The sequence below is a fragment of the Phalacrocorax carbo genome, chromosome 5, assembly GCF_963921805.1.
Source record: "Phalacrocorax carbo chromosome 5, bPhaCar2.1, whole genome shotgun sequence".
Taxonomy (NCBI): domain Eukaryota; kingdom Metazoa; phylum Chordata; class Aves; order Suliformes; family Phalacrocoracidae; genus Phalacrocorax; species Phalacrocorax carbo.
In genome coordinates, this window is record NC_087517.1 from 69,313,288 (window position 1) to 69,335,685 (window position 22,398).

At 42.1% G+C, this 22,398-nt stretch overlaps 1 protein-coding gene across 1 annotated transcript in view; it reads right to left on the reverse strand.

Moving 5' to 3' along the window:
* ABTB2 (ankyrin repeat and BTB domain containing 2) overlaps window positions 1-22,398 on the reverse strand; it is a 135,018-nt gene that overhangs the window by 80,026 nt on the left and 32,594 nt on the right. The window lies entirely within an intron of this gene.

Genomic DNA, 22,398 nt, shown 5'->3' on the forward strand with positions numbered 1-22,398 from the left:
TGCCTCAGCATCGGTTACCTTGGCACATTCATCTGCTTCACACGGCAACACCTCACGTGGCATGTTACAGATGCGGGGAAAAAAAGGGGGAGGGGATGTACTTAATTTAAAAATACGCACTTCATAGTTTATCGCATCCATTTCACAGATAAACGCAGCGAGGCACAAAGGAGCTCGCTGACTTGTGGCAAACCGTTTGACCATGCCCTGCTTTTAGCACGAGCTTCCTTTTTGGCCTGCAAGGTCCCGGAGTTTGTTAGGCAAACGCGAGTTGGCTACGCCGCACATCACTGACACGACGCGCTTTCTCTCTACAGCGGAAGAAGATACAACTTTCACTTCAGAGAGTCCCAGAAAGGAATAATAAAAGGGTTGTGAGATTAAATCAGCCCAAATTGATAATGAACTCCAGGTTTGTTTTGAACTGAGCTCACTCAAATTGCGTCCCTTGCGCTAAGTGACTCAGGGGATTGGTTTGGAATCAGGAATGTTTTGAATTGCTACGTTCTGGATTTCATTCTTCCCCCCCGGGCAAGTGGATGCATTTGAGAGCTTGAAACTTCATCTGTAGAAATCCTGCTATAGCTGGAAAAGCAGGAATCAAACCAGGACAGAATACGCGCTGATGCCTCTGAGTCAGCATTCAAATTCCTGTACCACTTCAGCATTTAACAAGCCTGGAAGGGGCAAAGGGGAGAAAGAAAAAGAAAAAAAAGAGGCTTTCCTTACGGTACCAGCAGCACACGACCACATGTGTGGTACGGGAAACAGTCTTGGTCTCTGCTTTTCTGAAGCTTTTTTCTGCGTGAAGAAGCTCATTGTATAATACTTACAACTCTATTCCTGTTCCTGCCTTACTCTGTTCCTCACCCTCCTACCAGCTGGTGGCTGTAACTGCTGATATCTCACCCTTTAGGGAGAGGTTAGTATTTTACCTTTTGACAGGAGACTTGTTGCAGCACGTCTGATACATTTAACATTCTTGCTCCACGGTTCATTTACTAACACACAACAATTAGCTTCCAGAAACAAGGGGTGTAGCTCAAAGGACTTGTTCACTGAGATTTGTAACCAAAATTTTTAGTCTGAGCAAATAAGGGGGGGGGTGGGGGGGTGGGGGGGGGAAACGAAGACAAAGCATGTGTTCAAGATGAGACTTGACCCAAGGCCTCAGCACTGTACAGTGCTGAACCCCAGGTGATAACAACGAAGGAATGCACAGAAGCAGAAAGCTAAATTCTGCAGTACAAGTGAACCTCAAATGTGACTGCAGTTATGTGGAAGATACGCTTCTACTCCTTATAGCCATTGTTTCTCTTGGCTCGCTCCCAGCAATAGTCATAGAGGTTTTATGGGCAACTCAAATATAAGATGAGACCAAAATTTAAAGGAGATACTGACCACACACGCGCCATACATTCAAGATTTAAAAGACAACTGTTAGTGCTCTTCTTTTCTACAGCTACCTGCCTTCCCAAGGAACACGCAGCAGACAGCAATTAAGTCCTTAAGGAGTTAAAGTAAATAGACATGGGTCTGTCATATTTAAAACAGGAAAAGAAAAAAAAAGTACTTATTTTGGAAGCAGTGGAGACAGACAGAATGTTCTCAGGGGGTCGAAGGCAGAGGTGGGAAAATGAGGTGGTGACATGGCCCCCAGGTCATGTTTTGTACAGTAAAAGTATTAAAACAAAAGCTTTGACGGCTGACTGGGATCACCCTCAGTGCGGGTTCAATGGGGAGATTTCAAGAAGTTCGAGCGAGAACATCCCCTGCCCGGTTGGAGCAGGCAAGTGCCGATTGTGCAGAGAGGGAGGGTTGACTTTGAAGACAAAAAGTAAGATGATATTGGGGTTCAAAGAACAAATTAAGCAAGGGACCTGGGTCTTCACCACCACCTCAGACAGTTTCATCTCCCACTTGATCACTACTTGCTGAATTTTCAGAACTCCTTCCGTACAGCATCTCACACTGAAAAACGTAAGTGGCTGTTGTGAATCAAGAAATTCAAGATCTATCTTTGCCTGGCTCTTCATGTTTTCATTTGTAAAGTAAAGGCAATAAAGATCTCAGTACTTCAAAGCACTGAAGGGCTTTGAGATCCTCATAATGAAAACACTAGGTAAACTACAGTTACGCTCTGCTATGTGATCACTATATGAACGGCACAAGCTTGCTCTCAGATTTACAGCTCCTTTACAGATCATTCGTTTTATTGCTGAAGCTGCAGCTGAAGCAGCTGATGACTAACTTACTGAATGCAGAAATGCTACTGTACTCCTTAGAGTATTTCTTCCTACATCTCTTCCCCCACCCCCAGACATATGTTAGTAGTTAGAAGCAGCTTGCTGAAGCTCAAAGTTTGACCGGGGTGGTGGGGGCAAGAGGAAAAAATATCCACGTTCAGAACACACCAGAATACCTAAAAAGATCCCCCCCTCCCTTGTCTCTCTACATACACACTTGTTGCCTCTCTATAAGGTTTTTAGTTAAGGCCAAGGAACATCTAAGCAACTGAAGCAGTAAATAATTGAAATGGCCCCTACTATATCTACTTCTCTCCTTGAATAAAAGTAGTGGTTAAATTATGAAAGAACTCAGATTTTGGTAATGCACATGCACTGCGTTGGTACGGATCAGAAGGAGTTATCCCTTAGCTTTAGCCATGGCAGTATCAGCACAGTACCTATTGTCGTTTATCCTGCCTTCACTGGTGCGGTGGGAGTCTCACAGGAAGGCCGAGCCCTGTACCCGAAGCCGTGCGGTACTGCCTGACGGATGTTGTGAGGAAGAACGGGGAACAACAGAACAACGCACAGGAATAGTACACGGAAAGGAAGAATGGCAAACCTGCTGCAAGGAATCCCTGAGAGGCGACAAAAAAGCTTTCCTGCCTTCCAATTTCTCTTATGCTGGAGACCTGAAGACCACAGAAGGTAAAGAAAGAGGTAAAGAGCCGTTGACCTTTCTGGGCCAAGGTCAGGAACGTACAGCGATCAGGATCCAAACAAGAAGAGAAAGCGTGGTTGGTGGTGAACATGCCACCAGGGCAGGGAATACCATCCTGCAAAGTGCTAATTCCAATCGTCATCGCTGCGGCACAAAAAATCCCCACCAAAACCCCCCGGTGTTACAGCCAGCCACATACTTTTAGAAGTATCACTTCAGAGCTGTGAGATGATGGGAACCTCAGGAACAGATGCCAAAATCGGTGCCTACTGTAAGACAGATTTATACCTCATTCGCTTCCTCAGAGCACATCTGTTACACAAACTCCCAGAAACACTGGCATCCCGCCCAAAGAGCACTTACTCAGCCAATTCAATTAATGTTATCATTAAGTCACAATATATCTAATGAATGGGACAGCCAAGTTACCACAGATTATCACAGCATTTCTCTTCACAACAGTGTTAGTGACGGGATGCAGGGGGGACATTCTGATGTACAGACGGCAGGGAGTGGGTAAATAAAGCTAAAACAGCCTGGACAGATCAGCTACTCTGCTCCGACTTCCAGAACTCGTCCTGGCAACAGAATTATCTCCTTAGCTTTAATTTGCACTGGGCCTACAGCAGACATTCTCCTGGTAAGAAGGGATTCTGAAGCAAAGAATTAAAAAAAAAAAAGCAAAAATATAGCTTTTCAGATTTTTAATCGGTTAATTAACCAGAATACTGACGACAGTATTCTGGAAGCTTTTATTTGGTTGCCTTTTTAAAAAAAAAAAAAAAAAAAAAAAAAAGAGTAGAGCAAATGCACTCAACTCCACATCGCATCTTTTTTCACATTTAGTTAATTGCTTGCCAGCACACATCCTGATGAAAATGCTGCCTGTACATGTATTGCAGTTACCCAGCACAGTCGCAGCAGGGGATTCTTGGAGTTTCAGCAACACTAACAATTTCAGTGTTTTTATTCCACTGGGATTGCTTTCTAAACCTGAGTTATCTCAAAATTAATACCTCCAAACAGAAGCAATCTGAAAAAAAGGTTACATTTAAAGTTTGAAATCTGCATCTCTCTGGATCTTAGCTCCCTTTGTAGACCCTCTGAGATGCCCTAAAGCTTCAAGCTCTGCTGTAAATACAACATGCTGCTGAACATGGACCGAGATGTTAAGAGTTGTTCTGCTACAGCTGAAGCTCAGTACGGCAGAAAGCCGCAGGTTAGCCACGAAACGCTGATGGGGAAGGGAATGGAACTGGACGTCCATTCCTGGACTATCGCTGTATTTCAGGTTGGGAATAAAATCCTGTAGGGCTCATCAGCATAGGTAACGAGGCTTGGCAGAAGCATTATTTATAAGATCTCATGTATGCTTATAATCACAGATGTAAAAAGAATACAGGATTTTGCATTGAAGTCCTAGCTTCAGTCTTTCTTCAGAAATTTAAGTGCTCCTCACTAAACGAATAACTTGGGTATTTCCCATGCAATATGATGAAGGCTTCATAGCTGTAATTTCTCACATGTGGTTTCGAATGTACTGTTTTGTTTAAAAAGGACATTTGATCCAGTTCTCTGATCAAACCCAGTGCCTGGCAAGTTAAAAGCCATGATCGAGGCTGACTTCTTCCTTAACTCTACAGACCAGAGCTCAGGATTTGCCCCGATCTAAAAAACCTGCACAAATTAGAGCATTTTGATTTTAGGTCTCCATCTTATTTAACTGGCAGAAATACTGATTATTGCTGTTACTTTTGCTGATACTGTTTTCTAGGAAAAATGCTGAGCTGACTGCTGAGCATTGTAGATATGCTTGTGATAAGTCTGAACAAGGTAGCCTCATCACTGGAAGCACAGTAATTGAAATAGAGCACAGCGCTAAACAAGGGTTAATATACCCTGCTAGGACTACCAGGATAAATTTGCCTGCAAGGAACTCCAGGGCACCACAGCTATCCCTTCCTCAAATACTCAGGTCAGCTCTGATATATGCTGTGGCATAGGAACACCTGGAATCTGAGAGAAAAAAATATCCAGGAAAGGGAAAAGATACTCATAATTAACTGGGAAGTTAAACTAACTTCTCTTGAGTTTTCCTACTGAAGTTTTCTCTGTAGTTTCTGAACCTTTAAATAGTTATTCCTAAAATTACGGATCAGAAGGACCTCGGAAGCCTGGGACAGTATTTTTGCGTTGGTGACCTGAAAAGGCACATGCTAGTGGAGTCTGCGCATGCAGGATGAGTCAGTAGCAGCTGTTTGCCACTGCCCTCTTGGGTGCTCCAAGGGCAGCCCGCGGGCAAGACCAACGTGTCCAGGGCAGCTCTGCTGTGCTAGAGACGTTGGTCTTGCCCACGGGCTGCCCTTGTGTCTCTGCTGGGATAGGAACAGAGGAGGCTAGAATGTCCATACAGTGTTGGCTGCGGCCCTTCAGTACTAACTCCTGAGTCAGCCTAGATCCAGATTGGTCTACAGATTTTGTAACAGATAAGGAAAGCTTGTTCGTGTGTTTCTACAGCGTGCATCTGTGATTTGAGCTCCTGGGCATTACTGCTGTATCAATTTGAGTCTCTCAAATTACAGTAATTGAAACAGACAAGACTCACTGGGTTTCATCTTCATCTCAGTTCAGGACTTCCTCCTCGTCTGGGAGATTTTCAGGTTTCAAACAGCGGGGCTTTCAGTACTTCTCTGCAAGTCTGCTTGCCAGAGCAACAGATCCACTGTCAGGAAATTCTTCTCCCTCGGTATTCAACTCGGAGTTCCTTTTCGCTTCCTCTTTTCTCTGCCAATTACCTCTCCGGAGCACACTAAGCAAATCCTTCAACATTTACATCTTTAAAATAATATGGCATAATTAACTCCAAGGGAACAGCTTTCACCAAATTACATATATTTATCTCTTTTAATCTTGTGTTATTAATTTAACCCCTCCAGCCAGTCCCTGAGTTGTTTGGGCTGCTCTCCTCTGAGCTCATGCCAATTTGTTAGCTTTTTTCTGGCGACTCGAATAAAGCTGAGAGCAATGTGGTAGGTGTGGTCTCTTCTGAGCCACAGAGAAAAATCTCTATGGTTAAAGTCCGTTCTGAGCCATGAAGAACTACAGCACATTAAAATATTTCGTAAATGGAAACTAATTCCCATACCGTCTCTCTGAGGAAGGGAAGTAAGCGTCAGACCTGTTTTATGGATTGAAAACAAAACATTTTACCTGGGGCCACAAGGAGAGAGTCTGCGTGAGAACACTATCTGAAATTCAGCATTTTCCCCTTAGTCTTGAGTTTAGACCATTTCCGTTGCTCCATAAAACAAGCCCAAGGAGTTTCAGAGAGAAAGTTTTCAGAAAGAAGCGGCTTAGTCCCAACTGTCCTGTAGTTTGGCTTCTAACACTCTGCTCTTACGTTATCGTATCAGCTCTGCTACCAAGTACCACTTTGCTTCCCCCGGTTCAGGCACTGCTGTGTTCCTTGACTTCCCTCCCTCATTCTCACCCATCTGAAGTTGTAGTCTGAATCTACAACCCTCTGGAGCCAAATCCACTCCAGCTTTGAAGCAACTGTCAAAATATAGTACATCAAAGCATAAGACTGAGAACATGTAACGTCTCTGAAAAGCCACAGTATGATAGAAATACGTTTCTTGAGAAAAAGCCAGAGGTGTAGATTTGTAAAAGGAACTGAACAGAAAGCAGTTCAGTGCAGGATCCTTCTATTTGGGAAAAAGTTCTGGAACGTTATAAAGCGTTGGCTCCATTCAACTCGTGCTTCATACGTTTCTGCAGCGCTGTGTTTTTTGCTGGTCTTGACAGACGAAGCAATGCCAAGTCCGTAGGGAGCGCTGCAATGGAACTGTTGCATGCCTGGCTGCAGAAGGAGCAGCTGCAGAGAGAGACTGTATATACTAAAGAAAACATATTTCAGGTTGATTTTTTTTTTTTAAGCCATTTCTACACCATCTACACATGGTTTGTTTCCTTTGCCCTCTCACTCACACTCCGAGAATGGCTCTTCTTTGTGCCCGTTCCCCCACACGACTACTTCTATAATCTTCTTCCAAAAAGCTCAACAGAATATTCTAAAAACCGTACAAGTATCACAGTCCTATATCACCATACTAGAGACAACTGCAGATGATTCCAGTTTAATACCTTTGATCTAAGTAGACAACCGTATCTACATGCTTGATAACTAAACAGGATTTGAATAACCTGAAGCAGTCCCTAAGGCGTGGGTGCACTTTGTCTAGTACTTGCATGAGTTTCCAAAAAGCGATGGCAGCATAAATGCCAATGCTGAACTAGGCACAGTTAAAACCGGTGCCTGATGCACCATGCACCAGGCTAACGTAGATTTCTTTACTGCAAATATTGGTGGCACTAAGGAGTTGAAAAAACAAAGAGGGTAAAAATTGGGAAAAAATACCAAGCTGAGGCACTATTCTAACATTCAGGAACTTTCAGGTTTTGGCATTTTTAGACTACACTCCATGGTTTTTAAAACTTCACAGAATCCCAGGCTGGAAGGGACCTCAGGGACCATCTAGTCCAACCTTCCTAGGCAGAGCACAGCCTAGACAAGGTGGCCCAGCACCCTATCCAGCCAAACCTTGAAGGTGCCCAACGTGGCCAAGCCAACCCCTTCCCTGGGGAGATTATTCCAACGGTGACTGTCCTCACTGCGAAAAATTTCCCTCTCGTGTCCCATCAGAATCTCCCCAAAGAGCAACTTGTGTCCATTCCTCCTTGTCCTCTCCATCTGAACTTCTATCACAGGAGCTAAAACCAACTTCTTTTGTAGTGAAAACTGAAGTTGTCCTGTAATTTTCTAATTATAGCAGCAATCACTTAAACAAAAAAAACCCCAAACACAACTGTTGAGGAAACAGAGCTTATCACTCTTGTCATAAGAATGACATCACAACACCGTATACCTTTTCAGGCTTGGAGCAGGTTGCAAGAGGCATCCCATCTGTTTCTTCCCCCCTCAGTCCCACGTACTCTTCACAACAGCCTTCTTAAGCATTTGTATATCCCCTGTCTGAATTAATTTGTGAGCTTACACAAGACAAATAACCCTATGGCTTCCAAAGCCACCACCTCTCCATCCACACCCCTTTTCCAAAACAGCTTTTTCTTCCCACAGTGCTGTCGCCCAATTGCTCCAGCACCTCCCGTGCACCAACCTACAGCCCAGCCGTACAGAGCAGGCACTCCTCAGCCTCTCTACCCATCGGAGGCCCCACTACTAATCTTTCAGAGGCTTATAACAGGGGACTCGAGGGAAAAAAACATGACAGACCTTTCAACCTTCTTTGGTTGTTAACTCGTACCGAAACGTGGAGACACACCAAGCTACAGAGACTTACACAAGGTTGACTCTGTTCTCTAGATAGAGTTTTGCAGTGACTGTTGAAAAAGCCCATACCTTCCACCAACACAAAGTATAAAAAGCTGGAAGAAAAAGAAAATAAAAATTGGATGTGGTGGTTAAGAGATCCTAAAAGAATCTTCCAGAAGGGCAGAATCTCCTGATGACACAGCCTTTCCAATCAAGGCAAAATAAGACACCTGTAAAATTGTGTAAATTAGAACAGAAGCAATAAATACTCTCAATTCTCTTTCTTAACAGGTAATCATCATGCCTGAATCTGGACAGGGAAGAACGCCATTTGAGGGGAGATTTCATTTATCCTGGAACCTAACCTTTCCCTGGGGAATCTCTTTCATAAAGTTAAATACAATACCTCTATTCATTGACCGCCTTTTCCATTAGTTGCTCTGCTTTAGGGGGTCCATTCCCTGCTCAGCCCTTTCCTCCAATTCCCCCTCCTCTTCCCCGTACCATCACACCATCACTTTGTGAGCCATGCTACTTTCTTCCATTCTGTTATCCTTGCAATACGTATTTGATGTGTTTGGCGTACAGAACCGATGTCTGTTTGGATTAAAACCGTGTTGTAATCTGGAGGAAAAACATACAAAGCCACGGCTGAGCATGACAGAAGAAAGCTATCCCCAGTCTGGGAAGCTGCAGCGTGTCCCTACTGGGAATAGCCTAGTACCCTGTTTATTACGTTAACCAGAAACAGGGGAAATGGCTGAGGTTTCGCTGCTCCGTACTGTACAGAGGCCAGTGCTCGCTCCCCCAGCTACGTAGGGTGAACATATTACATATACTCTCATTTCTACTTAATGGTTCTTCCATCCTTTCAAATAACTCTCTCCACTCTGGCAAGCACGTGATTTATGGAACCTCAGCAGAAACGAATGGATTACACAGCTAATGAATGAATGAATCAAACAAACCCAAGAGGCCACGATCACACGATCAGCCGAATGGGACTGAGTGTTTTAAGTGGTGCTTCTACTGCTTGGGTCTTTGCGCTCGGTTATACTAGGGTTTCAAAGAGCCAGAATCCAGACAGATGCTGCATTGTTTAAAAAAACATGGAATTTTTCAATGCAGATCTGCCTTCACTGACATCTTTCAGCAGCGTTGCCTCCATCGGAATTAGCTGCAATTGATGCCAAAACTTCTCTGTGACAGTGTATACAAAGCTTTGGATGGAACAACTTTGGGAGTATTCTCTCTCTCAAATATCCAGGGCTATGAAATTTTATCTGCTCAAAGTTTGCCCTTTTAGTAGTAACATCAGCCTGAACTTTGACACTGGCTGCATACAAACGTACCCTAAGCATGGCCTGGAAAGGGTGGGATACCTGGAGACTCCAGCAGAAACGGCAGACTTTGCCCCAGACTTGCATTCCAATGACTGCCTTTGGTAAAAGCTTTGCCTTTACATCAGCCCGAAGAAGCTCATCCAACATCACAGCCTATTAGGCTCATGAATGTAAAAAAAATATAAAAATACAAAAATCTCCCTTTGGACGTAAGTAGTAGTAGCCTTGTATTACAGAATAGGGTGTAATTCTGTGCTAAGACTATGCAGAAAGTCATCGGAAAACCGAATAACTTCGCTACAGTCTACGTGTCCCAGCCTCTTAGCTAACGCAGTAACTTCACAACTCAGTTTACAAAATACAAGGCTCCAACAGGAGCATTTAATTTCATTAATTGTGCTAATATTAGAGGATACATCCCCTAACTGTTCTCATTTTGTGTCTCAGGAGTAAGAAGAATTCGACACATACATTTTCTCATTATTATTTTTTTTCAATAAAGCTTTAAGGTTTTTTTCTACAGCTTTTGACTTAAGGAAATCATCATCGATGGACACACAAAGCCAGTGTTTGGGTTGGATTTGCAATATCTTATCATGCATGTTTTGATTTTGTGTGATCTAAACCACAGATGGTCTCGATTCAGGTCTAAATTTATTCAACTATGAAAGATGTTTTTTCTGAGAGTGGAATTGAGGGTGGTGGTTTAAACACGTCTCCATTTCTAACCTATTCCTGAACACCTATTTCATATGGTGGAGACTGGAAATAAGTCTAAGAACAGCCCAACTTTATTTTATCATACCACAAGAATACGGTACAGACAAATCAAGTTAGTGTTCTCAACGCCGGCATTTACGTATTGAGCTACGCATACAACTTTGGTCTTACTATCAAATTATTTGAAAAACATGAAAAATTGTTTTGTTTTGATTGAAAGTTTCTTCAGGGTTTATATTAAATGCAAGCAAATTTAAAATGACAATTCGTATTGACATTAAAATCTTTGTCTTTTAAATATAAAATGGAAGTGTTTAAACTTCAAATTTTAATCCTACGTGTTAGGCCTATGCTCTGAATTTGATGAATACCCATGTTTAGCTAAAACTAAATTGCACTTTTGGGGAATGAACTATTTGATAAATATTGCCTAGCGTTACTCAGTATTTCTTCCCTTCTGCCAAAGAAAGGTCACCAGAAGGAATGAAGAGATTCAGCCGAAAACTAGTTTAAGATAATTATTATACATCTTTCAGGCTCCTCCTACGTACAAGAGAACAAATATTACTGACACAGAAGTTGTTTTATGTGCTTAATTTGAGAATATATTTTGTAGAACGAAATAGAGCACCCAAATAGGGCGCTGTAGTTCACATATTCAGCAAACATGCAGCAACAGCTTTCTCCCCCTCGCTCTTTCGGGGTTCTTTGACTTATTCTGACTGGGTAACTCCTACAGAGCTGAAAATCAATAAGTTGGTGGCTTTTTCGTTAGTACTACTAAGGGAGAGAAACGTTACCTCATTGAGTGGTGCCTTGTATTTGTGAAAAGAGAAAGGTAAACAATTTCATACACGACACTACCGGATTTCCTTAACAGACTTCACCATCCTGAGCTGAAGATCACCTCAGCAATGTAGCCGTAGGTCCTTACCAAGACCAGCCTTTTCACTGCCCAAACACTGAATTGTTTTTACTTAACATTGTCTTGGAGATTCAGCATTTCAATATCAACCATATTTATTCTTCGCTACCAGCACTGAAATGACAAAAACTACCACTACTCTTGGAGACTAATACAATTGGTTGAACCCCGCTCTGCACTTTGCCATGTGGAAAAATAAGTGGCAAGTAGTATTTCTCCCTTTCTCTCCCTACAAAGCCTGACATTTCATTTCATCTGAGCTTTTTATTGGTTCTCACATCTGGATTATATAAATTTAAAGCACAGTTTTCAATATCTGTGTTGCTTAAGGTTACAGTATTTGACAAATCCTATTCGCCTGGCTGTCAAATTTAATTAACATGGGCAATGGGGGGGGGGGGGGGGGGAACAAAAGAATAAAGAGGCTAGATTTTATTCCCTAGTGCTCAGAAGTGAGACAAAATTAACCCCTCTGAAGGGGAAGCACCAGCCCCAACAGACAAGCCTGCCAGAGTGGTAACAGGCAACATGACATAAATGCAGAATTATGTTGGCTGGCATCCCGGAGATGAACTGGCCTTTACCAGGCCATCAGGTTCCTGTAAACACCAGCCACGCTCCAACTACTGAGAGCTTCCCGTCTGAGGCGGTAATGCCTTTTTGGTTGTAGCATCAACTAAAGTTTTAACCACAAATCAACGGCAAAGACACTAGGTGGGATACAACTAACGCTTCTTTCAAGGATTCTTACTTGCATTCAGTCAGAAACTTCTGAAAGACACTGTGAACTCACCAGTGGGCCCGAAAGATTAACTGGTCCCATGTTTGTTTAGCCGATTAGAAGAGTCAAGTCTCAAGGGATGCTCTTCATATGACTCCTTTGAAGATTCTTCCTATGCAGTTGCCCACACAAAATCTTTTTTATCTTATCCTCCAGGGTGGCTTTCGTGCTGACACCATGCTTCAACAGCCATATGCTGTGGAGGGCACTTACCATCAACAAACAGAAATGCACACAAAGCCCAGAAAAACAGTCACAATAGAAGTAGAAGTCAGGGGGCTTGTCTGCATGAACCAGCTTAATTCATAACAGGTCCTTAAACGCAGTGTAGCGCTGATGAGACTTACAGGCGAGACAAACTCACAACAGCAATCCTGCACGTGACCAGCACTTGCTTTTATCCGTTAGGAAAAAATCTTGGATGATAGTCTGCATCAAGATGGCATTTGAAGGTCTCTGCAGGAGGCAAGGGGGAGAATTCTTTCCTCAGAATTACACAGGGGCCCTGCAATCACTACTGCGGGAATTTCCCAAGGTCATCTCAGAAATGAAAATCCAAAACCTTTACGAGCGAGGGAGCCAGATCCCAGAGGTGGGACCAGGTGGTCTCATCTTCACTCTTCCTGCAATTGCATTTTTGCCCTGACTGTCCTCCTGTACCCCAATCAGGTGTGGATGGATGGACTCCATACATTCTCTTTTTGTGGATGAAACTCTGCAATTCTTGTTGAAAACAGAGACAACTCCTCTCGTACATTCCATGAAGCTCACCTAAATGTAATGAAATGGGCTCAGGTGCTAAGCCCACAGCTGTCAGTGACGAGAGCGACACAGCAGCTCTCTAACAGCAAACCTTAGCAGTAAAGCGTTTTGACAAAAAGGACTGAAAACACACACCAAGACAGTTTCAATGTCTTCCGGTAGCTCAGCGTAACAAGGCTGTCAGCCCAGCTGAGCTTTGGTGACTCTTTTAGCACGAGACAGAGACAGCTTTTAACTATTTACAGAGTATTTAACTGTCTGGCTCCCAGTATTAACTTCCATATTACCTCCTTAGAGGGTTTCAGAGACAGCACGTTCACAGCTATTACGGCATTTCTTCCTACTATCTGCAAGTAACTTGGGGGGAAGCAACTGTTTAACTACTTCTTCTTAAGCTCTATGCAAATCAGTAGTAAACTTGAGTAACACCTTTGTATCTTAAACACCTTCATGTTCACGGTACATACATTACATAGACTCCCTAGTGAGTAGCCTCATAAACTGGGGACCTCCATTTTAGGAAGTGAAGGAAACCATACGGCTTGGTTATCAGGATTTGTGGCTTGGTTATCAGGATTTGTTGTTGTTGTTAATAAAGTACGTGTATGTACGGGTTGAACCTTCCCCTAACTTCATGCAAAGAGTTACGGGAAGTCCCTTGACATTATATTGTCATTGTCAATTTGATTGAAGAAAAAAAAAACAACAAACCAAACAAACCGGATAATAAACTGCTGTCACGATCCATGCTGCCATTGCAGTGCTGAAGGGCAACGATGATTGCTCCTTCCAGCTTATGATTTGGAACATGCTTTTGCTTATCTCAACTATCTGCTGACAGGAAACATGCATAAATGGGATCATCTAAACATAGACATTGGTAGATTTTTTTTTTTTAAACCACCTCTTTATGGAAAAACTAAGGGACTGAGAGGCAGTAAAAAAAAGCAGAGAAAACATTCCAGCAGTTACACTGTTCCCCTGAGATACAGTAAAGCAAGACATATCTCTGGTGAGATAAAGGATCACAGGAAAAGTTCTAAATCTTTTTTTTGCATGTATAAATAGATGTACTTATATACTTGACACCATACTGACAGTCTTGTTAAGCATTCTTATATACAGTCATCGTGATGTCAAAACCATATCAAGGCTCTCTAGAAGCCCTGAGAAGAACTAGCATGTTTCCCTATGATCAAAACCAACTCTCAGCTGAGATGAGTTAAAGCTACAGCCACTCCTTGGGTATTTTTCTAGGCTTATAACAGTGACAAAAACTTGGAGATGATTCATAATTTTTGTCCTCTCAACCCGTCAAGTTTCTGCTTTTACAAATATCATAACACGCTCCCACTCCCCCCAGACCTGTATATTCCACCGAGTCATCGGAGACCTCCAGCAAACCAGTACTCATTAAATCACTTTAGATACCCATTTCCTCAATAAAAAGACGACAAGATTCAGATAGCACGCTACCAGGTGCAAAGTTCAAAACCGAGCAGTGCCAACTACAGCTGAAATCACAGCAGCACGTCATCCCTGTCCGTGTATGCCTACAGGGACGCGACAGCTACCAGAAGTTGTTTTATAGCAGCCACGTTTCACATAAACATTTACCAAGGGCTCTTTATTGGCAAAGGGCCATACTAGGGAAGAGACAAAGCACAAAATAAAGCAGCAATAATCCAATACACTAGTATTCGCGAGTACGAGGAAAGGAGCTATGAAAAGGTAGAAAAGCCAGTGAAGAAAGGGAGCCTGGAAGGACAGGGAACAGCATCTGAGCACATCTTAAGAATGGAAAGAGGGTTTAGGGAAGGTCACTGAGGTCTGTTCAGACAAAGGGCACTCAGTTTGCACAATGCAGTGGGTTTGGAGTTGTGCTGAGGGGGAAGTCACTAAAGACTCCTAACTATGGAAAAGTGAGATTAAAAACAGAGGGGAAGAAGGGAGAGGTATAGCTATGTTTGGCAGTGGGGGAATCTAAGAAACGCCATAAGCACGATGTGAAGGGTTAGTGGCTAGCTTCTATGTCAAGGCGAGTCTTTTGGGCAGTGTTTAGATTCATTAGTGCATCCTTAGACACCAAGCTAGAATTAGAGCAGGCAATGTTTTGAGACCAACGTATCAGATTAGATTTTTCTTTCCCAAAAGGAAGATAAAGTTAAAAACTGACTTCAAAAAGAGGCAAGATCCTACTTACTTCCTTATCAGTAATTTCTTATCTGTGCAAGAGGGAGTGGATCTCCACTGGCGCTGCATTCTGAACTCAGCAGCTGGGAGCCCCTGCCTCTCACAGATACTGAGCTTCAGATGCTACAGCTTAAGTTCCTGGCTGCTGAGTCTTGTTTTACGCACGGAAGACCTGCCTAAACGCTCTCCTTTGTGCCTCTTCTAATCACTGCAAACCTTTTGGGTCAAGGAGCATTACTCCACACCTTACAGAGCCTGAGAGACCTAGCTGACACAAGAATGATACAAAAAAGCAGTGGATAAGTTGTTGCAGTAAGCATTTACTTCTCTAAAGGATTGCTTCTACCCAAGAATCTGAGCCAAGAACAGAAACACTTCAGTTAGGAGTAAAACAAAGGCTGTCAAGCACCCACAGAAAAACAGCTGATCGATCGGTATCTGAAGTTGTTGGGGATGTAAAACTTCAGTGAATGACGCAGATCACTCAAGCCAGATGCAATCAGAAGTTACTCCTACGCCCTGGCACGATGGATAATGTTACACAAGGGTTCTTGGGAACGTTAATAAAGATCAACATAATGATCATTTATCTGTCCAGATCAGCAATTCTTTGGGGGCATTACATTCGCCTGGCAAGAGAGAATCTCTGTCTCCATTAGACCTAAAGGACTATAAAATAAGAAGAAAAACAACACATGGCAACACTAATACTTGTTTAGAAGGAAAGATTTTAAAATGAGACCATTTAATGGACTATTTATTCTAGGGCCATTTATTTTTCCATTAAAATCAGCTTTATCGTAGATCACTCAGAGAGGAAATTAGCCTTTCCCAAAGCAATTGGAAAGAGCAGAAGCACAGAAAACATTATCGTTATTCAACAAGGGTCTAAGCAACACAACTACAGACTTACAAGTTTTGGAACACAGGAATGACAATCGCCTCAACCCCTGGACCTGAAAACTATTAAATCTGAATTTGGAAAATGAAGGAACAAAAAAAACCCCACAACACTCAAAACCAAGAACCACCTACTCCCACCCTACCGAACCCCGAGCAGCGACACAAAGAAGGTCACAGCAGCTACTCCGGCGTGTTCTCTTCCACGCTATTATCGGTCCCACTCTCACAGGATCGTCGAAGGGAGATGGCAAGATCCGTTCTTGTGCGGCTACCGATACCAAGCGCCACACGTATGGCAAAGTACAGTAAATAAAAACCTGATCCCATCAGCCTCACTTTGGAAACAAAGTTTTTTTTCCAAATCTGCTTTTTGTGGCTTGCTCCAGTCCTAAGATAAAACCACGAAAACACACATCCTGCTGGAAAAAAAATAATTAAACTGTATTTGAGAGTGATTGAACCAGGAGAAGGAGGAAGGTCAAAAATGCAAAGAAACAACAGAAAATATTCCTGCTTTCAAAATGATCCATATACCAGCTCTTTATACTACAATGCACAGATGTCATGAAAGCTAAGCGCAACACCGTTAGGCATTTCACATTTCTCCTAGACATTTATTATTTAGACATCATTTTTCTTTTATGGCTTGCCTGGAAGGTCACGACAAATTTTCTCCCATCACCTCCAAGGCCCAGGTTGGTAATGAAACACCTACCCAACAAAATAATTGCTGCATTATATGCTGTAATGCTCCATTTGAAAAGGGGAACATGAAATAGCTCTATCCTTCAGGGAGCAGGGCTTCCACTTCGAACACCAATGGCTTTTGCATTTCTCTCTTTTTTTTCCTTCCTGTTTTGCAGTATCACGTATTTCTGGCTAGGGGTTGCACTGAAAGAAATCAAACCAACTTTTTGCACTTTCTATGCTTTTCATCGATCAGACCTGGAAACTGAAAATTAAGAAATCTAGTAATTGTAAGGAAAAAGGCTTATGAAACTGCCATGTTAGGAAAAACTGGAGTTTTATACAATAATTAATAAGATTTTCTCAGTGTTACAGTAAAATTCAGTACTAGGAAGCAATACTCACGATCTTCTGGTGTGTGCAAAGGACCAAAAAGCATTATCCATCTGAATTTCCCTTTCAAGAGTCAAAGTGCAGACTCTGCTCTTGCTTATACTGTTGTGACTCGGATTTCTTTTCATTTACAATCTTCATAAAAAAGCCTGGCGTTTGGCCTTTATATTTGTATTTGTTCCCCGTGTATTAATAATGAAGTATACTAACATTAAAATGCAGCTTCAAAAAAGCATGCTTGTGCGCATTAATGAAGCCACAAGGGGCAGTTTATTATTGTTATTCCCTGATTCTGTAACTGAACAAGAGCAAGCAGGTAAGCACAAGGATTTTTAGCACAGCCATAAAACATTTTTGCAAGGACAGGCTTTGTACACCAAGCGAGGATTGCGCCTTCTGATTTCCAATGGACAGTCAGTTCGTATTTGATAGCACGATTTGACTTTTTTTTGCAGTTTTTACTGCAATGTATGTGCACAGGCCAGTTAAAATGAGTGTCCTGGCACGAGAAATTTGCAGGTTCCCTTAAATAGCTGGGAGGAGAGAACTTAGTGGGGAGTTCTCGCTAGAATGTTGAAGGCAAACTGCTGTTTGTGTGATACCTCCACACTTGTGTTGCGGCACAGCTGCCCTCGCAGCCACAGGACTCGACTGCTCTTACGGTAAATGGGGAAATGCTTAACTGAGACAGATGTAAGAACCAGCCACAAAGCAAGGTAACCTGATAAAGCTCTTTTTATTAGCTACTGTAATAAAGAACATTGATCTATAGAGCGCTGGCTCTTGAATGCACAAAGCAGAGTGAATTTCTAAAGCAGTCCCCCTAAAAATGTACAAAGGTCTGCTAAGTGCGGCTTCACTCCAGTGATACGAACTTCTCCGGGGAGATGCACCCAGACGGGCTCTGCTCACAGGTCTGTGATAGACCTAGTAGGGCTATTCCTCTCCTGAACGTGGAAAATTAATTTCTTTATTCTATTTTCTGCTGCCAAGGGGCAGGAGAGCGAGACAGACTACTTACGACACTCCACAATTTTAAGTGCTACAGCATGTTTGTTACAACATACTGTTTTTGCGGTACCTGCTCCCACCATAAATACAACTTGGTCCAACAAGCCACAACTTCCGCTGACTTAAGGTTTGATTCTGCGGTGCACATCCCATCAGGTTACCTGTAGGGACTACTTCTGTGAATACAGCTAAAGGATAATGTTTTGCTCCATAAATGCCAGAGTTCCTCCCGATCTATATCAAAGCGAATGGAAACAAAGTGGATCAGAATGAGATGAGATCTTGCATAAAGCTTTTAGCCAAAACAAAAAAACCCAAGTGTGTCTATCCACTAGTTCATGTATTATGAATTGGAAAGGTTAGATCAGTCCACAGGAGTTGAGAGGATAAAGCATTTGTTTTCACCCTGGAAACTCTAGACTCCCACTGGCTGAGTCAGTCACCGACTTGCAAAAGAGAAGAATTCACCCAGAACACTAACCTGGGCTGTAGCAGGCTTCTTCCTGCTTGTCTGACTCAAAAGGTGTTTAAAGACTTGTTCCACACCCTCTGATACGAGGTTACACTGCAGGGAAGTTTCGTGTTTATCTGCTTTTTCTCTAGGAAATACCCATGAGGTAACAGATGCTCAGTGCTGCAGGTAATGCGCTGGCAAGGAGTGAGTCAGTGATTCCGAGGATGTTCTATTTGCCTGTTTGAATTCCACCCATTTCAGCAGTTCAACGTGGGGTGCCGTAACCATACAGGGTAGTTCACATCCAATAATACAGAATCAGGATCTCACCCTGGGGGTGCCAGCCGATGTTTTAGAAAGACCCTAAGTATTCTGCATATTTAAACTAGATGGAATCAGAGTTTATAACCCACGGTCACATTTTCACGTTATGCCGGCCGCTGGTGAAAGGTGAAGCCCTATTTTCTTTTCCCTCAGGTACATATTCCCACCCTCAGCCTTGCACAGGGTTATGCAGTTCTGTCTCAGGTCTGCGATCCAATCCAATGGAAAACTTGCTTTTATTTTTGAAAGCAAGTTTTCCATTAAGTCAGCAAACTGATCCAACTTGCCCACAGTCACAGAGTTGCCAGAACAAACACAAACAGTGGAAGCACATGGCTGGCCCAGGGAGAACAGGATCTCATTTCATTGGCAACCTAAACTTAGACTGAACTCGGTGTAACATAAAACTGCACCCTGACTCCTCTATGACGCTGTTTCCTAGCTGTGTTCTGCGACTCACAGGATACTGAATGGTATCTCCGGACGACTATAAAGAAGTAGCTGTTCACATGTGATGATTCCTCTTCCTCCCATTGGAAAAACCTAAATATACATACGCAGCCTTTTGCTGGAACAGTTTTCACATGCAAGCGGTTTCAGAGGTTGGCACAAAGCTCCCAGTGGAGAAATAGAGGAGCGATGTATCCAGAAAGCGATCATGAGACATTTTTGATGAAATCTGGTCCACATACTGTAAAAATAGTGTCCTGCCTTCTCATATAAGCTAAAACACAGCAAAAGCAAGATTTACCCAAATTATTAGTTGTTATTACTAGGTCTATGGAAGCTCTTAACAGCCTTCAATGTCAAGTCAAGACTCCAGTACGGTAGTTTTGTCATTTTTTGCCATTCTATTGCAAATCGGGGAGTTTCTGTGGTTCTCAAGTGCATCTCCCACAGTTTTAGTATTGAATGAGAAGAAGAATGTTCCTTAAAACAAAACAAAAAAAAAAGCAAACAAGACATCCTTCCTTTTATTCTTCTCATCTGTAAAGAATGGCTTAAACACTGCAGGCTAAAAATACCAGAAACCAAACCTAACCAAAACTGGTTTGTTTTGTTCTGTTCAAAAAAAAAAGAACAACAGTCTCTCAACCTCAGATAGCCAGGTTAGGATTCTGAAAGATTGAACATGCTCAAAAAGAGTCCTTCCTCCTGCAAATTAGAGCTCTTTAGTATTCCAGGACTACATTAAATATCTAAACACTATATAATGTATTTTCTGCTAGAAGGGCCCTGCTGAGTTAGATTTGAAAGGCTTCAGCAATTTATAAGTTCCTTATATTAGTCCTCCTTTCTGTGGTTAGTAACTGGAATATTAGGAGGATCCCAACTGTAAGCATGAAAGCTATTTTATACTATCATCTATTCTTTTCTTATTTTTTATTTTGGTATCTGCATCTTATTTAAATTATCTGTATATAATGCATTATCTGCATCTTACCAGATTTTCTGAGGAGAAAATTGGGAATTTAAGAATTCACTTTGTAGTTACCTTACTTCTGCCAGGCCCATCTTCACGTAACATTTTCCATTGAACTAAGCTGGCTTCTGGTCAGACAAAACCTGCCTAGCTTGCGTTAAGTGATACTTTAAACTCCAGTTGGCCTCTTCAAAACCGAGCAAGCGGTAGATCGGTAACGATGGCAGTTTTGTGCAGTTTTGAAAGCTGGGCCAGAAGTTCGGTCGAGGTGCTGCAGCAAGTGTTACAAGTCACTAACTGCTAGTCTGAGAGCTCCAGTCGGAACAGCGTTTTGTCAAGCACACCAACTTCAGCACACTCTGAACTGGAGCGCTCTTACCGGTGAGGGAGGAATCTCAAACCGTAGCAGATGCTCGTTGTTCAGATGTGCAATTCTGCTGCAGAGTGTTAAAGTTCTTTTCTCAAACTGATTTTCTAGAGACGAAAAGAACTCTTAAGATGAGAAACAAACCAGTCACTCCATCAAGAAAGTCTGCTTTGGGGTCTAATTCTAAAGGACAATGGTCTTTAACACATTTGCAAGTCTTACACATGCTTTTCAAATGGCTTTCACATTTATTTTTCCTCAACATCGCACACAATACAATACAAAACTGCCTGAATTTAAAATATGCATTTGATTTCCACTACAATGGATATATCTTTCTAGCAGATGCTGTTCGGAATATCTAGTGACTGTAAAATGTCTTGATCGAACGTGAAGACTAAACGTGTACCAACACCCTTTTATACCCTTTTTTCCCCCCTTCCTTTCTCCCATGAGATTGGTTTTTTGCAAATCTAGTTCCTATCATTGTGCACATCAAATGCACAAGGCCATTTGTGGGACAGCCTTAAAGCTCAAACCCCGGGCACCAAGAGGATGTGTCAACATCACTGTATATTCTAAAGATACGAATTAGTGAACAGGGCTTCTGATCTCTAGGCCAAGATTTCTCAGCATATCAGGTTTCCTTATTTGGAGGAATGGCTTATTTAGACAACTGCAGCAATATTCCTCCTGGAAAACAATGACGGCAGTTGTTTGAAAAGCAGAAGCTGACCTGCATTATCTGAGCGTCAGGGCAAGAACTTCAGCTGCTTGATGTGATTTTTAGTAAGCAGTCCAGGAAAAATGCAGAGCGTTTGTAATAATAATTGCACAAACACGCTACTAAGTTGTTGTCTGCTTGGCCTTTGAAAACCTCTACTTCAAAACTGGAATATTTTGAAGCCTAATGCAGGTATTAGAGCAGTGTATCCCATGCTAATATGATGTCTAATTTGCACTGACTGTTCTAACAGTTTTTGACAATCCTGTGTTCGCCGTAGCATCAGAAAACCTAGAGACTGAATAACTGCACAATCAAGTTTTCAAAGATTCCACCTGTAAGCAGCGGCCTCTGCATATGAAAATCCCAGTCTTGTTCAGAGACTGATTTAACTTTTGTTATTACGCTCTCAATTTTTCTTCCAAGCCCTCCCACTCATTTTCTTACACAAGTAATGGTTATTTGACTTTCCACATGCACATACCTGTAACTCTCATCCCGGTCTCTACCATTATGTGCTATTCAGAAAATACAGTATCTGTTCTTCATACAAATATATGGAAATTGAGAACAGCTTAAAGATTTCAGAAAAGCAGTTTTTGCCTTTTCTTGATTCGTTTCAGCAGATGCATTTTCTTGAGTTTTTCTGAGGGGTTCTAATTGCTTTTGCTAGTAGCTATTTGACGCTTCTGTGATAATTTATCTTTGTTCAATATTAGTTTAAAAAAGCCTCTTCAACAGACTGAAAACGCTAAAAAAAATGTAATGAATCACGCTCCTGTTTTGCAAGTTCAAAGCTACTTTTTTTAAAAAAAAAAATTAGATGGAAATCAGCCATAGCTATGATCAGAATTAAATTAACTTTCATCGAGAATTTAACATCTGGATTTCAATTAAGCTTAGAGTTAATTGTTAACTGTCTTAACTCATAACCCATCAAGGAGTTAAAAAAAAAAAACAACAGAAAAAAGGGAAAGATCAGCCTTTGATGCCAGTTTGAAAGTCGCTGAGCTATTAATCAGTAGTTATCAGTTTGCCTTAGATGACTAAAACTCATTAATATAAACGAGAAGCCTGAAAGGATCACATTAGCGCGCCATCGGT